General features: G+C 38.8%; 1 protein-coding gene across 1 annotated transcript in view; it reads right to left on the bottom strand.

Annotated features, from left to right (window-relative positions):
* Positions 1 to 214: 214 nt before the first annotated feature.
* The window catches only part of LOC101322511 (pseudouridine-5'-phosphatase), a 450,455-nt gene continuing 433,652 nt past the window's right edge, over positions 215 to 17,017 (bottom strand). Inside the window, exon 7 of the transcript XR_012329209.1 lies at positions 215 to 326. The gene's annotated coding sequence lies outside the window, so the exon portion shown is untranslated. The remainder of the gene's footprint in view (positions 327 to 17,017) is intronic.

Raw genomic sequence — 17,017 nt, 5'->3', positions numbered from 1 at the left:
TGTCGCCGAAGAGGCCGCCCGCACGTGGACTGCAACGGATGCTCCTGCCCTGAGATGCCGGGCAGCTTAATGCTTTAGCCGCTCATTCAGCAGACAGGCTACGGAGCCACACACATTTAATGCTCTGTCGTCAAGCTCTGTATTCAGAGGAGAGAGTAGGCAGGAAGCAATGTTTCCAAGCGACAGGCTGGTAAAGGTGCGCGAGTGGACGTACCTGGTGGACAAGTTGGGCTGTAGTAACAGTCACGTCATGCCGTGTGTCTCCACATCACTCTTCACAGAACTCAGAGCAGTCAGATGTCATCTCTTTATGGCTTGGAAAATTCCTGCAAACCAGCACAGAATTGTATTATGAGATTTGGGGAACCATTATTACCAAGAATGTGGTTTTAAAAACATTAGGTAGTAGGCTATTAACTATTACACGTCCAAGTATTGCATGGTATAGATTTAGTTAGATATAGATACATAGATACAAGATAGATGATAAGATAGAAAGAAAATGGACAGACGGATGGATAGATAGATATGATTGGTAGATAGATAACGGATGATTTATATAGACAGGTAGATAGATGACAGATGATAGATACATAGAGACATAGAATAGATGGTAGGTAGATAGGTGATGGATTATAGATAGAATATAGACAATAGATAGACAGACAGATAGATAGATGATAGATATATGATAGAACAGATGACGGAGTCGTATCCTTAATGGAATGGTAATGTGATGGGTAAGTGATTGTAAAGCAAAAATGTAATATCAGTGGAACTATAAAAAGCTATAGAATAATATTATGAAGTGATGCTTGCATGAGCATTCTCTCAAAAGACGCTCTTTTTACATGTTCAACCTAGACTTACGTGCGTCTAAGGCACCACAATAATTGACAGCAATGACAGCAAATTCCTAATACATCTCCTGCCTTGTCAAGGAAATATTAAATTATGAATTCACTCTGGACGAAAGCGAGATTAATTGTAGCTTATAGCTGGGTAACTAATCGGTATTTATTTGGGAAAAGATCCCAGGGGCTGTCGGCTTTCATTTGGCTCTAAAAAGAGAACGGTATTGGGTCACACTGTGAGGAAAAGAACATTTCAGGAAGTAAGGTGATGGGGATGGCTCTTATTTCACCTTTCTACCTTCATTTGTTTTTCATTTTAACTTGCTTTTAAACTTAAAATAAAAGTAATGCATACCCATGTTAGAAAAAAATCTCAGAAGAAAAAAGGGATGTGCAAAGAATAGAACATGGTCAAAACCCAGACCAACAATCAGTGTACATTATATACCTACGTATGCATATATATGTATATATATATTATTTTTCCACAAGTGGAAGGTATTATACACATTCTTCTGCACTTCATTTTCTCTTTAAACAGTTTATCTGGGAAAACTTTCCATTTCATCATCCATGTATCATTGCATCAAAGTCATCTTTTTTGCGGAGGTATCATACTTTATTTTACTAATCTTCAATTATGTCCACCTAGGTGGTTTCAAGTCCTTTGTTTTATACATCATGCCAAAATGAGCCTTTTTATCTGTTGAGCTGTGCACATATTTGAATAGATGGGTAGCATAAATATCTAGATTTGGAATTGCTAGATCACATTTCTTTCCAAAGAGATCACGCCATTTTATGTTCCTACCAATAGCTTCCGTTTCCCCACATCTTTGCCAATACTATATGTGTTTTCAAACACTTTGAGCTTTCTCAAAACAACAGGGTAAAAAAATATATCTGTATATCTATATCTAATTGTTTTAATTCTCCTGTTAGTATTATGAACGTGGTTGGACAGTTTTTCTTACGTTTATAAGCAAATAGTATTTATTCTTCCATGAAATATCTGTTCCCGTCCTTGGTCTACTCTTTCTGCTGGGATCTTGGTCTTTCATTAAATTGTAAAAGCTATCAACGGCAGGCAAACGTGGCTTTGTACATAATATTTTGCATGATTTTATACTTTTGATGTTTCTACCTATTTATGCAGGAATTGTTGGGTTTTGTTTTTCAGTTTATATTATATATATATATATAATATATTTATATTTTCAGTTTATATTACCAAATTTATCAATTTCTTTGTTATAGTGTCTGGATTTTTGCTTTCCTTAGAAATGCCTCTGATACTCTAACATTATTTTTTTAATATTAAAATATTTCAATAAAATATTAAAAATATTAAAAATATTAAAAATATTAAAAAAGGGGTACCCCTTTTTATGTTTAAATCTTTGGTTTGTGTACTATTTCCTTTGTTGGAAGGGGTAAACGTACATCCCCCCACCCTCACAAATTTTTAGCTATTTACACAATGTATTGATACATAAGGGGTGGGTGATTGTTTTAGGTGTCCTGGCTTGGTCTGAATTGCCATCTGTATTAAAAATAAAATTTTAGTATGTACTGGGGGCAATGTTAGGATTCTCTATTCTTCTATTGATCTGTCTAATCACACATCTCTACTGAACTTTTATTAATATTGTTTAACACCATGCTTTGATATGGACTATTACGGTCTACAAGTTCATATGTATTAAGTTCCCATGGAAAAACTGTGAGGAATGTAAAACAATTTCTTAAAAAGCAAGAGCATATATTATGTGTTATAGATCATATATACAGTACTGAATAAAATTACTGAATTTATTTCTTGTTTCCAACAGCTTTTTAGATTACATCAATGTTTTCCACATATACACTCCCATCTGCAAATTACTGCATTTCCTCCTTCCTAATTTGCATTCCCGATTTCTCTCTTTTGTCTAACTGAACTGTGCAGTAATTTCACAACGTTAAATCATAACAAATTGGGCATCCTTATCTTACACCAACTTTAATAGGGATCTCTTTAATGTTTCCATATGAATTAAAGTGCTGGTTCACAGCTGAGAATACTATTTGTTCATCATAAAATTATCAGTCCTTTTTCATTACGCATTTTACCCGGAGGAGACACTGAATTTTATCAGATTGGTTTTGGCACATACCGATCCCATGGCTTACGTCCTCTGTGATTTAATATCATGGTGCATGGCATTCACAGATATGGAGCCATTCTTGCATTTTATGGAATGAGTTTTGAGACTCATTATAATTTTGAAATTCAACAGTACTACAAGGCATTTATTCTTCTGCCTAAAGAATATGGGTGTCAGGGCTGCGGGGAGACCCTGATGTGAGGGCCCTGGGATTCAGGATGGAATCGTGTTGAGTGATCTCTACTGTGTTGGGTGAGTTGATTTAACATCCAGCCATTTGCTCACCTGAATGGCGGACACTGGGCACTAGAAAAAGAACAAGACAAAACCCATTTCTCACCTCTCGGAGCCCAGAGATTACCTTTAATCTCACTTTGCTCATTAATAAAGTCATTTGGGCTTGTTCTTCTTCCTGGTTCTCTAAGACTATTTTTATTTTTATTGAGGGCTTTTAAACACATAAAATTAATTATACTTCATCTGAATGAAAAGGGTGGGAAACCCCCAAACATGTTTTGACCAAATTTATTTCAGCACTTTGGAAATGTGGAGACAAAAGCCTAACTTTTATTTATTTTTTTATTTTGTTTTTTTTTGGCGGTACGCGGGCCTCTCCCGTTGCGGAGCACAGGCTCCGGACGCGCAAGCTCAGCGGCCATGGCTCACGGGCCCAGCCGCTCCGCGGCAAGTGGGATCTTCCCGGACCGGGACACGAACCCGTGTCCCCTGCATCGGCAGGCGGACTCTCAACCACTGCGCCACCGGGGAAGCCCAAGAGAGTAGACATTTTATTTGCACATTCCTGCCACTCCCCCTTTCCCTCCCCCCACGATGTTTGATCACATTTTCCTTTAAATGTTTCTGGTGAAGCAGACTCTGAAATAATAAACTGAGCTCCTCCTTCACAAAATGACAAAGAATACTAATTATTCCCAATGATGACCCCATTTAAACACACCATAAGAAAAATGTTGAAAAAATATAAAGAACGAATCAACTATAATTCATTGGAAAAGCACAGTATTTATAATCACTTCTGAGTGACCAGTAGTAGCGCTACCATTGTCCCACATTTTCACTTTTCAACAAGGAACATACTAAATTCAGAATTTTTGCTTTTAGAATTATTTTTAACTTTGAGAATTAAAAAAAAAATAAGCTCTATGGACTTTTCTAATACAAAATATAAATTAATCATAGTGGTCCCACGTTCCACATGCTGTATTACATCCTGGGGATAGAGGAGGAGCGTGCCTGAAACACCCACTGAACTTATACCCCAGTGGAGAGACACCAGTCATTAAAGACACAGCCACACACCAATAAAAAATAATAATGTGGGAAAATATGGTTCAGAAGAATATTTATAGGGATCACTGCAATTCAGACCCAGAGATCATTCTTCCTTAGCAATAGTATGAAGAGTGAAATTTCAATGAATAGTCTTAGGATAGCCTTAGTTTAGTGGACTAGACAACAAGCAACTGAAAATACGTGCAATAAAGCAGATGCGTGTATTCTTCTCCCCAAAACTCTATACTTTTGGCACCATATTCTTATGAAACGTACAGGGTTTATTCATCCTTTCTGCTCATTCGATCATGCGGTAATTTGTCATGCAATCCTTCATCTGTTCACTCACCAGGTGCTTATGGAGTGAGAGGAACATTATCAAATTCCAGGAGTACAGGAATGAGGTCAGCATTTCCTCTGAGTGCCTAGTCCGAGAACTGGGGCGATAGATTAAAATAGTCTAGTTCTACGTAGTGGATGCAGAACGAGGGTGTGTAGAAAAATGCTATGAGAGCAAGAGGGTCCAATAAATGGTGAAGCCAGTGAGGTGTGCAGAAAGTGTCCCAGTGCACCCAGCATGCTCACACGTTGCTGCTTTATTTAACTGCAACATCTCCCCAAGGACTTAGCACCAGTTCACAACTGTGGAGGCGATGTCTGGAGAAGTTGAAGGACTGGGCTCAACGCACACATCCAGCAAGTGGCTATTCTCCCCTATCAGAGCCATCTACCTGTCATTACATGACACCACACCGATTGTGTTCATCTACAATAAGCATTACCTGCGCAAGCCATTAAGGCAAAGTCCACAGTGTCTCCTGCAGGTGCATTTTCTCCTTGATCTATTACGTGATGGAGGTCACCACGGGGCATTCTTTGCTCCAATATTTAATGGTCGGGGTTAAAAAGGATCTGATAACACAGGGCAGTGGCATGGAGTCAAACTCCGGTTGGCACATGGAGTTGTTTCGTGCAAAAACAGAAGTCTAGATGACTGCTTTCATCACCGTCAAGTAACTCCTGACTGTCTTAACGGACCTCCTTCTGAAAACGCAACAGAAAAAAGCAAACGGATGATGGTCCTGAACTGGCAGATACACGTTTCTTTGGATTCCAACTCCGCTTATGGTAACTGATTCCTATATAAGGCAGTGGTGAGAATCGCACAGTGATAACAGGTAGAGGACATGGAAAGCTTGGACTTATAACGTGGATTCTGCGTCCAGCACTGAATAGGTCTGACTATCATGATCTAGCTTCGCCCTTGACACACTAGAGAAAGTCTTCAATTAAAAATTAAAATGCTCTTTACATTCCTGTGGAAACACAGAAATAAGAGTTGGGATACATCCCTAAAGGGTACTATTATGCATTATTCAAGTTTACCAGGCAATCGTTTGCTTTATGTAACTCTGGCTTTAGCTTTTAAAGGTAATTCTGGAAAAGAAACTGTGCTGTATTTTTACCTACAAAAGTTTACTTTCATGAGAGTAAACTAGTTTCTGGCATAAAAATTTCATTTGAAAACAGCTGAAAGAAGATCAAGGAGGAAACGGAAAAACAATGATCCCACGCTCTGTACCAACACTGCTAGATACTTTTTTCCTCTATTATTTGAAAAAATATTTTTGAGACAAGCTATATTTTTTTGGATGGATTCCTCCAAGCTTCTCTCTGTGGTTATGGTTCTTATTTACCACCAAATTGAGTGATAACGTTCTAGGTACAGGAGCAAGATGGGTGGGTCTTTGGAAATGACCCTTCCATTGAACCCCTGAACTTTGGGGTTCTAACCTTGGAAAGTACCACCTGCTGTTTCCTCCAGCAGACCCACAAGAAATGCCCAATCTAGAAATCAAGAGCATCTTCTCAGAAATACAAATCAAAACTACAATAAGGTATCACCTCACACCAGTCAGAATGGCCATCATTAAAGAGTCTACAAATAACAAATGCTGGAGAGGGTGTGGAGAAAAGGGAACCCTCCTACACTGTTGGTAGGCATGTAAATTGGTGCAGCCGCTATGGAGAACAGTATGGGGGTCCCTGAAAAAACTAAAGATAGAACTACCATATGATCCAGCAATCCCACACCTGGGCATGTATCCAGAGAAAACTCTTAGTTCGAAAAGACACATGCACCCCAATATTCATAGCAGCACTCTTTACAATAGCTAGGACATGGAAGCAACCTAAGTGTCCATTGACAGAGGAATGGATAAAGAAGATATAGTACATATATACAATGGAATATTACTCAGCCTTACAAAAGAAGGAAGTAATGCCATTTGCATTTGGGATTAGCAGATGCAAAGTATTACATAGAGAATTCTATATAGAATGGATAAAGAACAAGGTCCTACTGTACAGCACAGAAAACTATATTCAATATCCTGTGATAAACCATAATGGAAAAGAACATGAAAAGAATGTATGCATATGTATAACTGAGGCACTTTGCTGTACAGCAGAAATTAACATGACATTGTAAATCAACTATGCTTCAATAAAATAATTTTTTTTAAAAAGAGCATCTTCTCGGCTGTTACTGGGGTTTTCTTAAAACACGGAACTTTATTAAATCTGCTTGCCTTTGCAACTAGATGGGTACAATTGAAATCTTTCCTCCTGAGATGTATCCAAGCACATTTTAATTGGATTAAGTGACAAATCGAATAAAGAGAAATAATGTTCTGCTAATGAGTATTATTATTACTGGGATTCTTCATAAGCCTCTAGGGGATCAGACCAAACAGATGTTTCTAATGATCACTTTCAACATATACAGAAATACTTCTGTCTGTATTCTGAGGTGTTCTCTGCTTTCAGCGATTCAAAGAACATGGCCAGCTTCCCTGGGGTTATTTATTGTTTCTTTTTACAGTTTCATGTCCCATGGAGTAAGTCCTAACACAGTGATCAAGGCAACATGACTAGTATTATTTATCTAAATAGGGAACTTTTATCCTCAAAATTGGCAAAATCTTTGAAATACAAGTAACTACTCAAAAATGCACTGAAGCAGGTTTTTGACTTCTTACTTTACTCTGTTAACCAGACTTTAATTAAAGAAACCCCAGATATGAGTCCAGCCTGTAGTTAAAGAAACTCATATATGAGTGCAGGTAGCTGGGGATAAGATGTAATATCACCTCGACATCTGTGAGATTGTAATAAGTAAGTAAATACACAAATTATGAGAAATACAGACTCTGCTTCATTCAATCCTCGAGTAACTGATTGGATCATTTTATTGGTAAGGAAAACAAGGTGTGGAGAGTTTGAACAACATGCCCAGAGTCGCACTGTATAATAAGTAAAGCCAAGACAGGACCTTCATTTCCAAAACTGGACTGTATTGCAAGTCACGGCGGTCACATACAATTCTCTCCCCATTCAAAGTCACAGGTTCATGCAGGTCTGTGTGGTGTACTGGCAGGGGGAAAACTCCAAGAGGAAACAGTTTTCTCTGCTAAACCTCTTTTTCAATCTTATTTGTAAAATTATTTTATTTATAAATACTTGGGGTAAAAAGCATGCATGGAATAAGGGGAGAAGAAAAAAGAAGGCATTTATTTGATACCTTGGGATTTTTATGGATTAAAAATCTAAGACAGATACCAGAAAAAAAAAGGAAATGATACCTAAATGGCCAAATACACACACACACACACACACACACACACACACACACACAATATTTTAAATATAAATGTTTATATATTACAAATGTTGATTTATGTTTTTATATATTATATATGATGTCTAAGATACAAATGTTCATATTATATATATATATCTTTTTTTGCTCACTGTGACTTTCATGTTGTATGTTTCTCAAATATATATTTATATACACACACATATATATATATTTTTAAAGGGTACTCAACTTGGTTAGTCTTAGGGAAATTAAAATGAAAACCACTACATAGCAAAATGACTAAATTACTGCAATTTGGAAAGACTGGAAATAACAAATGTGGAGAAAATGTGGATTAGCTGGACATTCACCAATGTTTGCTGACCCCAAACCATGTTTTAAAGAGAAATTCTCAAAATGGAGCGAGTGTTCCCTGCCACCAAGGCCATGAAAGAATCCAGTCCCCTACCTCTTTATGGAACCAACTAAGAGAAGCGTCTAAGCAGATATTACATTTGCTGTTTCACAACAGAAATGACAGAGCTCAGACCCAGAAGTGCGTTCAGATTTAATCATCCCTAGCTAAAACCAATCACTGGCTGCAATTTAAATCAATTTTCTCTGCATTAAAACTTCATGGGAAAGAGAATTTCCCTCCTGATAACCTGCATCAACAGATAGTAAGTGAAGCTCACATAGAAAAAACATACAGGGTTCATGCCATGTAGTTTCTATCACACATACACGGGCTCTATTTTATGATATCTCTCAGCTGAAGAGGAAATAATCCTTCAGTGTATCTTGCAAATGACAGTGTACAAGTTTTAAATAAAAATAAAAAAAAAAACCAAGATGTTAGATCTGATTTCTTTCCTGCTGGCTCTTCAGACTTCTATGCGCCCTTTGCTGTCATTCTGTAATGAGCTGTTGGGAAACATTGTGACACTTTCCATCTCCAAGAGTTACCCATCACCTTAGAGCCAAGAGGGAGGTCTGTTATTTGTCTAGGATTTAACTATCCCCATATTTCCATTGTGTGTTTCTTTTCCTTTCTATATGCGTCAGGTAAGACTTACTTTATTATAAATGACCCATAGTAAATTTAACTTTAGCACTGGATATTGTAAAGCAAATATTTAGCTGACCGATGCATGTACCGTGATATTCTCACCTTTTTCATTTTCGGTTAGTAATGACCTAGAAAAGTTATTGGGGGAGAGACAGTTACCTCTATGGGTCTCTGAAGCAGTAGCACACACCGTATGTCATTGGTCCTTTCTATCTGTACAAAGAGAAACCTATATTCTTAACAAAAATTTACCCCAGGTGGTATTCGCAGCTCCTCTGAAGCTTGTATACTGGGATAGAATCTCCTTTCTCTTTTCTTCTTTTTAGTAAGAGTCTTTGCCTAATGAACAAATGGTTGTGATTTATTTATTTTCAATGTTTTGTTCATTTATTTGTTTTCCTAGATTCTGAAACACCTTTTATATCAGCTAATATTGTATTAGCCTGCCTTCCAGAGGAAAGCCAAACTAAAGTGATTTAACTGGAAAACACTTATTTTTGCCAAATAACAAAAAATAGGTAGGTAGGCAGTCTTAAGGTTCAACATAGATGTTAAGGACCCAGGTTAATTCTATCTTCCTGCCACTCCAACCGTAGAGTTTGGTTTTCTTCTTCATGATCATACAATGGCTGCTTCACCTCCAGGATTGCATCTGCATTCCAGGCAGACATCCTCATGAAGTTTTATCAGATAATTCAGGAAAGAAGCTCTTTCCAGCTGATACATCTTCACATGCCCTGCTACTAGCTCTTCTCAAGAAAACCCTGGGCTTCCCTGCTGGTCTTAGAGAGCCTCCCAGAGAGGAGGGGGTGGGGAGAAATTATTTTGCAAGCATCACATCTTGGACTCAATTCAGAATCCTAGTGTCTCCCTAGACATATCACGTTTGTTTATTCCCCCATGCCCCTCTGCTTTCACATCTGATGGTCGGTTTGCCTAGAGGAGTGATTCTCAAACTTGAATGAGATAGGACCACTTAGAAGACTTCTCCAAACAGATAAATGGATCCGTTCTCTGATGGATGGATCCTGAGAAACTGGATCTCTAATAAGTAGTAGGAGGTGCTGATGCAATGGGTAGAGGTCAACCCTTTGAGTAAAAGCACCCTCCCTCTCAATCAGCTATAGTTCAATAAAACAAAACAAAATAAACAATAAGAGCCACCTTCCTTCTACCTTCCCTTCTCTACCCAGATTCTACTTATCTTTTAAAATAAGGTCAGATTTCCCGCCCTCTATGCTCCTTTCCCCAAAGCTTAGAAGGATGGCCTTGCATTTCCCCCATGCTTGCATCACGGTCCTTAGACTTGATTTTGCTACACTCGTGATTCATTTCCACATCAGACCTCCACCCACAGGGTCTTACATCTTGGTCTGCTCGCTGTGACTTTCCTTCATGTTGTCTGTGTCTCCCAGTGGTCAGGGCATCTCTACGGTTGAGGGTGTTGATGGATCAACGGTGGCTGGACTGTATCCGTCAGGCCAAGAGAAAACCCTTGTAGTGCAGGCAGAAGTCTGAATCCCACTACAAGATCCAGTGACTCTCCCCAAAAAAGTGGGAGCCGGAGGTTGAGAGAACTGTTGGCAGCCTGGCGCACATCCTTTCTGCACTGGATGCACAGAGGGGGTGGATGGCTTCTCTCCATGGAGTGGGGACCAGAAGATGCACTCTGGTCCCAGCACTAAGGGTCTCCCGCAACAACTTCAGATACATCTCCTCCCCCTCCTGTTCTTTCCTCTTCTTCCCTCCTCTCCCTCCTATCTCCCGCCTTTCTTTTTCTTCTTTCTCTTAAAATTCTTGCTTTTCCTCCATCTCTTTCGCCTCCTCTTTCTTCTTCATACGATTGATCTCTGATTTTTTTTTAATTGACTGATCTCTGATTTTAGCTTGTGGGGGGGCGGAAATGCAGGAGCCTAGCCACCTGGGAAATGAGACAAAAAACCCCAGCAGGTGAAGGTACCTGCACAGCAGGTTTACTGGTCAATAGGTTCACCGACAGGGTAGCCTCTCCCCTGTGGGTTTGTGGCAGGCTGGCTGAAAACTCCTGGATAACTGATGCTAGGAATCTGACCCTGGAGAGGGCAGATCTGAAGCCTCCACGCTGCTCCGGTCCACTTCTAACACAGACCGCACCCCGTCTTCATTGATGGATGTGGTCTTAGGGCTTCAGCCTGTGGACTAACGCTGCAGCTGGCTGTTCCAAGAAGCGGAGGAAGAAGGGTTGCAGGGCTGGGCCAGTTTTTCTGTGGACCGTCTTGCTCTATTGTTTGGTTTTTGCTCCGTTCCTTTTCCCTGCAAGCGCTGGCGTGGTCTCCTGTCCGCTCCCTTCTGCCCTGAGCCAATCTGGTGTTCTTTTCTGCTTTCCTTTCCCTCTGGTGCCTGAGTGTCTGCACCTTCCTCAAATTCTTCGGTGCTACCAATTCACTTTTTCCTCTTTTCCATAGTATAATGGACTTATTATCCTCTTCCTATCACTTTTTTTAATTTAGAGACATTTTCCCAGGAAAGTGAGGTAGATATAGATGCCCATTCAATCAGAGTGAAAAATAGGCCTGCTTTTCTTTGAGATAAACCAGTGGGCTTGGAATCGCTGATTCAGTGAGGATGCACATTTTATGAAATGTGGGCACATATTTCCACAATGCCATCCAGGAAGGAGTGTGTTTATAGGACCTTGGGCAGGGACCCAGAGTCTATCAACACTCACTCATCCTTTGGATTAATATTGCCTAAGTCCTATTGTGTTTCAGGAATATACAGTAGAAAAAATATGAATCTCACCTTCCTGATACTGATCTTTTAGTGAGAGAAACTTAAATTTTAAAAACAAATCCATTATGAACTGCCAGTATATACCTCTCCTGGGTATATATCTGAAAAGAAATGAAAACACTAATTAGAAAAGATACATGCACCCCTATGCTCATAGCAGCACTATTTACAACAGCCAAGACATGGAAACAACCTAAATGTCCATCGACAGATGAATGGATACAGAAGATGTGGTACATGTATACAATGGAATATTACTCAGCCCTAAAAAAGAAAGAAATAATGCCATTTGCAGCAACATGGATGGACCTAAAGATGATCATACTGAGTGAAACAAGTCAGGCAGAGAAAGATGAAGACTGTATGATCTCACTTATATGTGGAATCTAAAAAATACAACAATCTAGTGAATATAACAACAACAACAAGAAAAGAAGCAGACTCCCAGATATAGAGAGCAAACTAGTGGACCAGTGGGGAGAGTGCGGGAGGGGTAGTTTGGGGTGAGGGACTGGGTGGTACAAACTATTGGGCATAAGACAGGCTACAAGGATGTATTGTACAACACGGGCAATAGAGCCAATACTTTGTAATCACTGTAAATAGAGTGTAACTTATAAAAACTGTACAGAAAGTTTTTAAACTTAAAAAGACAAACCAACCAACCAAATAAACAAAAAAACCCCACCGAATCTGGTATGTAACTATGTTATTGCAAATTATGATAAAGGTCATGAGATAGAAGTATTGGATATTATATGTCAAAAACGAGACCCACTCACAAATATTGGCCATTATATATTTTAAATGTTTAACAATTTTATAGGCAAAAATTACTTAGAATTATAGTTCTAGTTTATCTACCTTTGACTTCTAATGACATTAAATATTTTGTCTTATTTATTTAATTTCCTTTCTGAACAGGCTGCAAATATTTAATCTTCTTTTTAAAGGCTTTATTTATTTTGAACATTTATTTATTTATTTATTTTGGCTGCGCTGGGTCTTAGCTGTGGCGTGTGGGATCTTTAGTTGCAGCACGCATACTTCTTAGTTGCAGCAGGTGGGATCTAGTTCCCCGACCAGGGATCGAACCCCAGCCCCCTGCATTGGGAGCACGGAGTCTCACCCACTGGACCACCAGGGAAGTCCTTAATCTTTCTTTTATGTGAGCATCTTTGTTTACTGATTTACAGGAGCAATCGATAGATTAAGAATTTTAACCTTTTCTCTCGGATAAATGTTGTGATAATCACATTTCTTTGCTTTTTATCTACTTAGTTTTATACTCAAAATTCTTTCAAGCACACACTAACTTTACCGTTAGTGTAAAAGCTTTCTCTAACACAGATCAAAATAAACCTTCATTTATGTTTTCTTATCATTCTTTTACACCTTCCTAAATAAGATCCGTGTCCTCCCTGGATCCTTTTGGCGTGTGGTGTAAAGTGGGGATCTATCTTTTGCTCCCTTCCTTCCCTCAGCGGTTGGAGATACTGCCTTTCTATTTTCAATATCCACAAACATGGGCACACACCTACACCCCCTGCCCCGACTCCACGGGCTTATTTCTCGGTGTGTTATTTTCATAACTGAAGCTATGCTATGTTCTTGTCAACATTATTCTGATCCTTTTGTCTAGTTTTTCTAACATTTGCCCCCATCTGTAAGCACATTCACAGCAATTCTGATCCACGCCGTTGTCTTCAGCCCTTTTCCACCCCAATTTCCTTTCCTGAGTTCCTTTTTAAGTTAATGTCTTGGTTGTTGGCATTACATGTCTAAGCACATTATTTTCGGGAGAGCACGGTCTTTCCCTGGGCTTGTGCTGCCGCCTCTCTCTGGCTGTGGGGAGCGCTCCAGCTTCTGGGAGACGTCTCCCCTTCGGTCAGAGGTCTGGGGTGCCCAGCACGGCTTACACTCTTCATACGGTGGGAGGTGTTTGCAGGATTTTACTTGGCCCTGGGGGCCATCTGGAGCTTAAGATTCCTTCTTTGGTCAAGTCTTCTTCCTGTGCTTCTGTGGCTTCTGGTTTGCAGGGTGTCCTTAGACCTAGGTAGGAATTCTGAGTCGGCCATCTATCTAGTTTTTACTTATCTTTCTGTCCATTGTTCTCTCCAGTTTTCCGCCTTCTGGGTTTGGTGTTACTTCCTCATAATTGTTTTTTATTTTGACAGTTTGGTTTTCTTTAGTACCTGTCTGCTGCTGTTCACTGTCTCCAACACTTTCTTTTTTTTTTTTTTTGTCTCCCTTCTTTAATCTCTGATTTCGATTTGCTTCTCCATGACTTTCATTTCTAATTTATATAGATACTTCCTCTTGAAGTGTGTGTGTGTGTGTGTGTGTGTGTGTGTGTGTGTGTGTGTGTAAGTTGATGAGAAATTTTCAAATAGTTACTCCTGCTTCTTTCAATCAGTTCTGGTATATAGATAATCCCTTTGAGTGAGGCAAGTTTTTCAATTTTTAGCTATTTATGTAGAGAAAATCCGAGTGGGTTCATGGAGCTGAGATGTCCAAACTCATATTGATACTCTAGCCTGAAATCTCCAAATATATTTTTAACATAACGGGGACCAAATGTATATATTGTTTTATATCCTGCTTTTTTCACATAACATCAAACCATAAGCATTGTTTCCTTCTGTGGCTACACTGCATATATCCAAATACGATTATGTTCTTCAGTCAATTTACATTTTGCTTCCAATTTTTTTGGTATAATAAACAATATGATGATGACCATTCATGCACAGAAATCTCTTAAGTGCACGCTGACAGTTCCTTTAGGAAATATTCCTAAAACTGAAATTACGTGTTCAAAAGTTATGAGCATTGTAAAGACTCAATGTCAGCGCTCAAGCAGCTTTCCAGGAACATTCGAAAATGTTTGCAATCCTACTAAGAGTATATCAGCTGTCAGCTTGTTAGCTAAAACGCTTTTCATGTTTTCCTGCTATAACGCAGGAAGTTGTTTTTCATGCTAACAGCCACCCGCTTTTTTTCCTTCCCTTTTCATTTATAATTTGTGTCACTTGTCCATTGTTTTGTTCTGGTATTAGGTAATTTCTACTTCTAAGTGCTCGTATAGGATGATAAACTCTTACAATATCTATTTTTTATATCTAACCATGGATTTTCATTTTGTGGAAAGGTTTTCCTGATAAATTTGGTTTAAAAAAAATTTCATCATCTGGGATTAGTCAAATCAGCTATGTTTGAACTATCATGACCTGGGACGGTCATATTAGTGTCTGTCTTTATTACTCTTTGTTGTTTTGGAAATAACTGTCTGTGGGGATGCAGATATGATTCTTATAACTGTCACAGCTATATTTTTGACAATAAAAAATTTCCTAAGTTTCTACTTCTATCATTTATTGCAGCTGTTTTTCTAGAGTTAAAAAGAATAAAAAAGAAAAGGACGGAAGGCTGGTTAGCTCAGTATATGACTTCATTACACTTTTTGAGCCACTGAATCTACAATGATGTGAATCTTAGGAGGTCAATCATGGCCCTTTCACTCACTTTGACTGTTTGTTTATAATTAGCAAGGAATGTCTGCTTTGGTATTATTTTCTCAAAGCCTTCAACTTGTTGGGCTTACATTGAGTTAAATTAAGTATACTTTTTATACTTTATACAGAGCATTTTTGCTGTGCTCTGTATTTTGCGTTCTGTGCAGGATTGGTTACAAGAACTTAACCAACAGACACGTGAAAATGGAACCATCAGTAGTGTAAAACAGTGTTTCCCAAGGTACGCTTCTTGGACTAATTTTCTGCAGATGAAATAAGTGTGGGAAACACCCATCTTGGAAGTCCTCACATACAGACAGTCATACTGACCATGAGTATATGCAACAGCCTGGCACCTCTTGGTGAAGACGGCTGTTTTAACTTTTTAACCCAGCACTGCCCAAACGTATTTGTCCACAAAGCTCTCCTTGCCTTGTATATGTTGTGTATGTGAATATATGTGTGTAAAACACCTACCAGTATCGTGAAGGATTATCAGCATACAGGCAGCATTTGGGGAAATGATTCTCTACATTGCAGCCCACCAATAACCTCAAAATTCCCCTCCTACTTTACTGAAATATACCCGCCCCAAGCAAGATACGTTAAAAATATATATTGCAAAAGATTTTTGTTGCAATGGCAAAAGCACATCTCAACCAGTTCACACCAGACTGCTTAGGTATTTTTTTTTAATGCGTGTTGGTTCCCTAACACAGCCTGGCTCCGACGTTGTCATCTTCCCCAGATCCTTCGTGACTTGCAAGAGACCAGCAAAGAAGATTTTTCTAGGAACTCTTGGGTCGTCTTCACTGGGAACCAACAGTCTGAGGAGACACCAGACTAAGCTTTCTATGGGCTTTTTAGGGGTGGGTCAGTTTGGTCCACATCCTAATGCTTCAGGGGAATTTGGAGCATTTCTGGGAATGTACCTGAAGTCAGGGAAGGAGAAATCGGCATTTTGTTCTCCATGTAGAAGTGCATTATCTCCAAACCCGCCTGCAGCCAAGTACTCTGTCGTTACATGATGCTTGCTGGAAGTTTCTTGTACAAAAAGTAATTTTCCCTATTTGACATGGTTTTGTATTCATTAATTTTCCCCCTGTACGCTTTGCTGTGATCGCATTATTTTCCTCTTCCAATGTTCATATGATATTTTAATAGATTACCTAATATTGAACCATCGTCGCATTGCTGGAATAATTGCCGTTTGGAAACAGTGTGTCTTTTCCGACCGGTGCATTAAGATTGCTAATGTTTTATTTTTTATTGTCGCCTTTGTACGCTTGACGGAAGTTTAATTATTCTGTTTTTCGTTTTGCTTCGCATTTAAAAATATCCGTGTTACAGCAGCCTGACATTGTGGAGGAAACATTCTTTAAACTACACTCACAGAGAATTCACAACGTGGGAGTCGGGTGTAACTGGAACTTGAAATTGAACTTGTAACTTGAAATTTTCATAGAACTCGCCCTTCAAATAAATCAGATGTCATGAAATTTGGGGGATATATTTCTTCACTACCTTGTGATTGGCATTGTGAAACCGATGAGTTTTTCTCTCTTTTATTGAGTTAATATTAGTAACATATTTTTTCTAGGAAATAAGCAGCTTATCCTATATAAATAATTTGTGGTAGTAAAGTTTATCAGTATTTCCTTTTGTGATTTATCAGTAGTACCTGATCTAACGCTTAGGTATCTTAACAAGGAATGATTTCATCA

The sequence above is a fragment of the Tursiops truncatus genome, chromosome X, assembly GCF_011762595.2.
Source record: "Tursiops truncatus isolate mTurTru1 chromosome X, mTurTru1.mat.Y, whole genome shotgun sequence".
Lineage (NCBI taxonomy): Eukaryota > Metazoa > Chordata > Mammalia > Artiodactyla > Delphinidae > Tursiops > Tursiops truncatus.
Note: the sequence above shows the minus strand (reverse complement) of the source record. Positions and strands in the feature narration are given on the sequence as shown.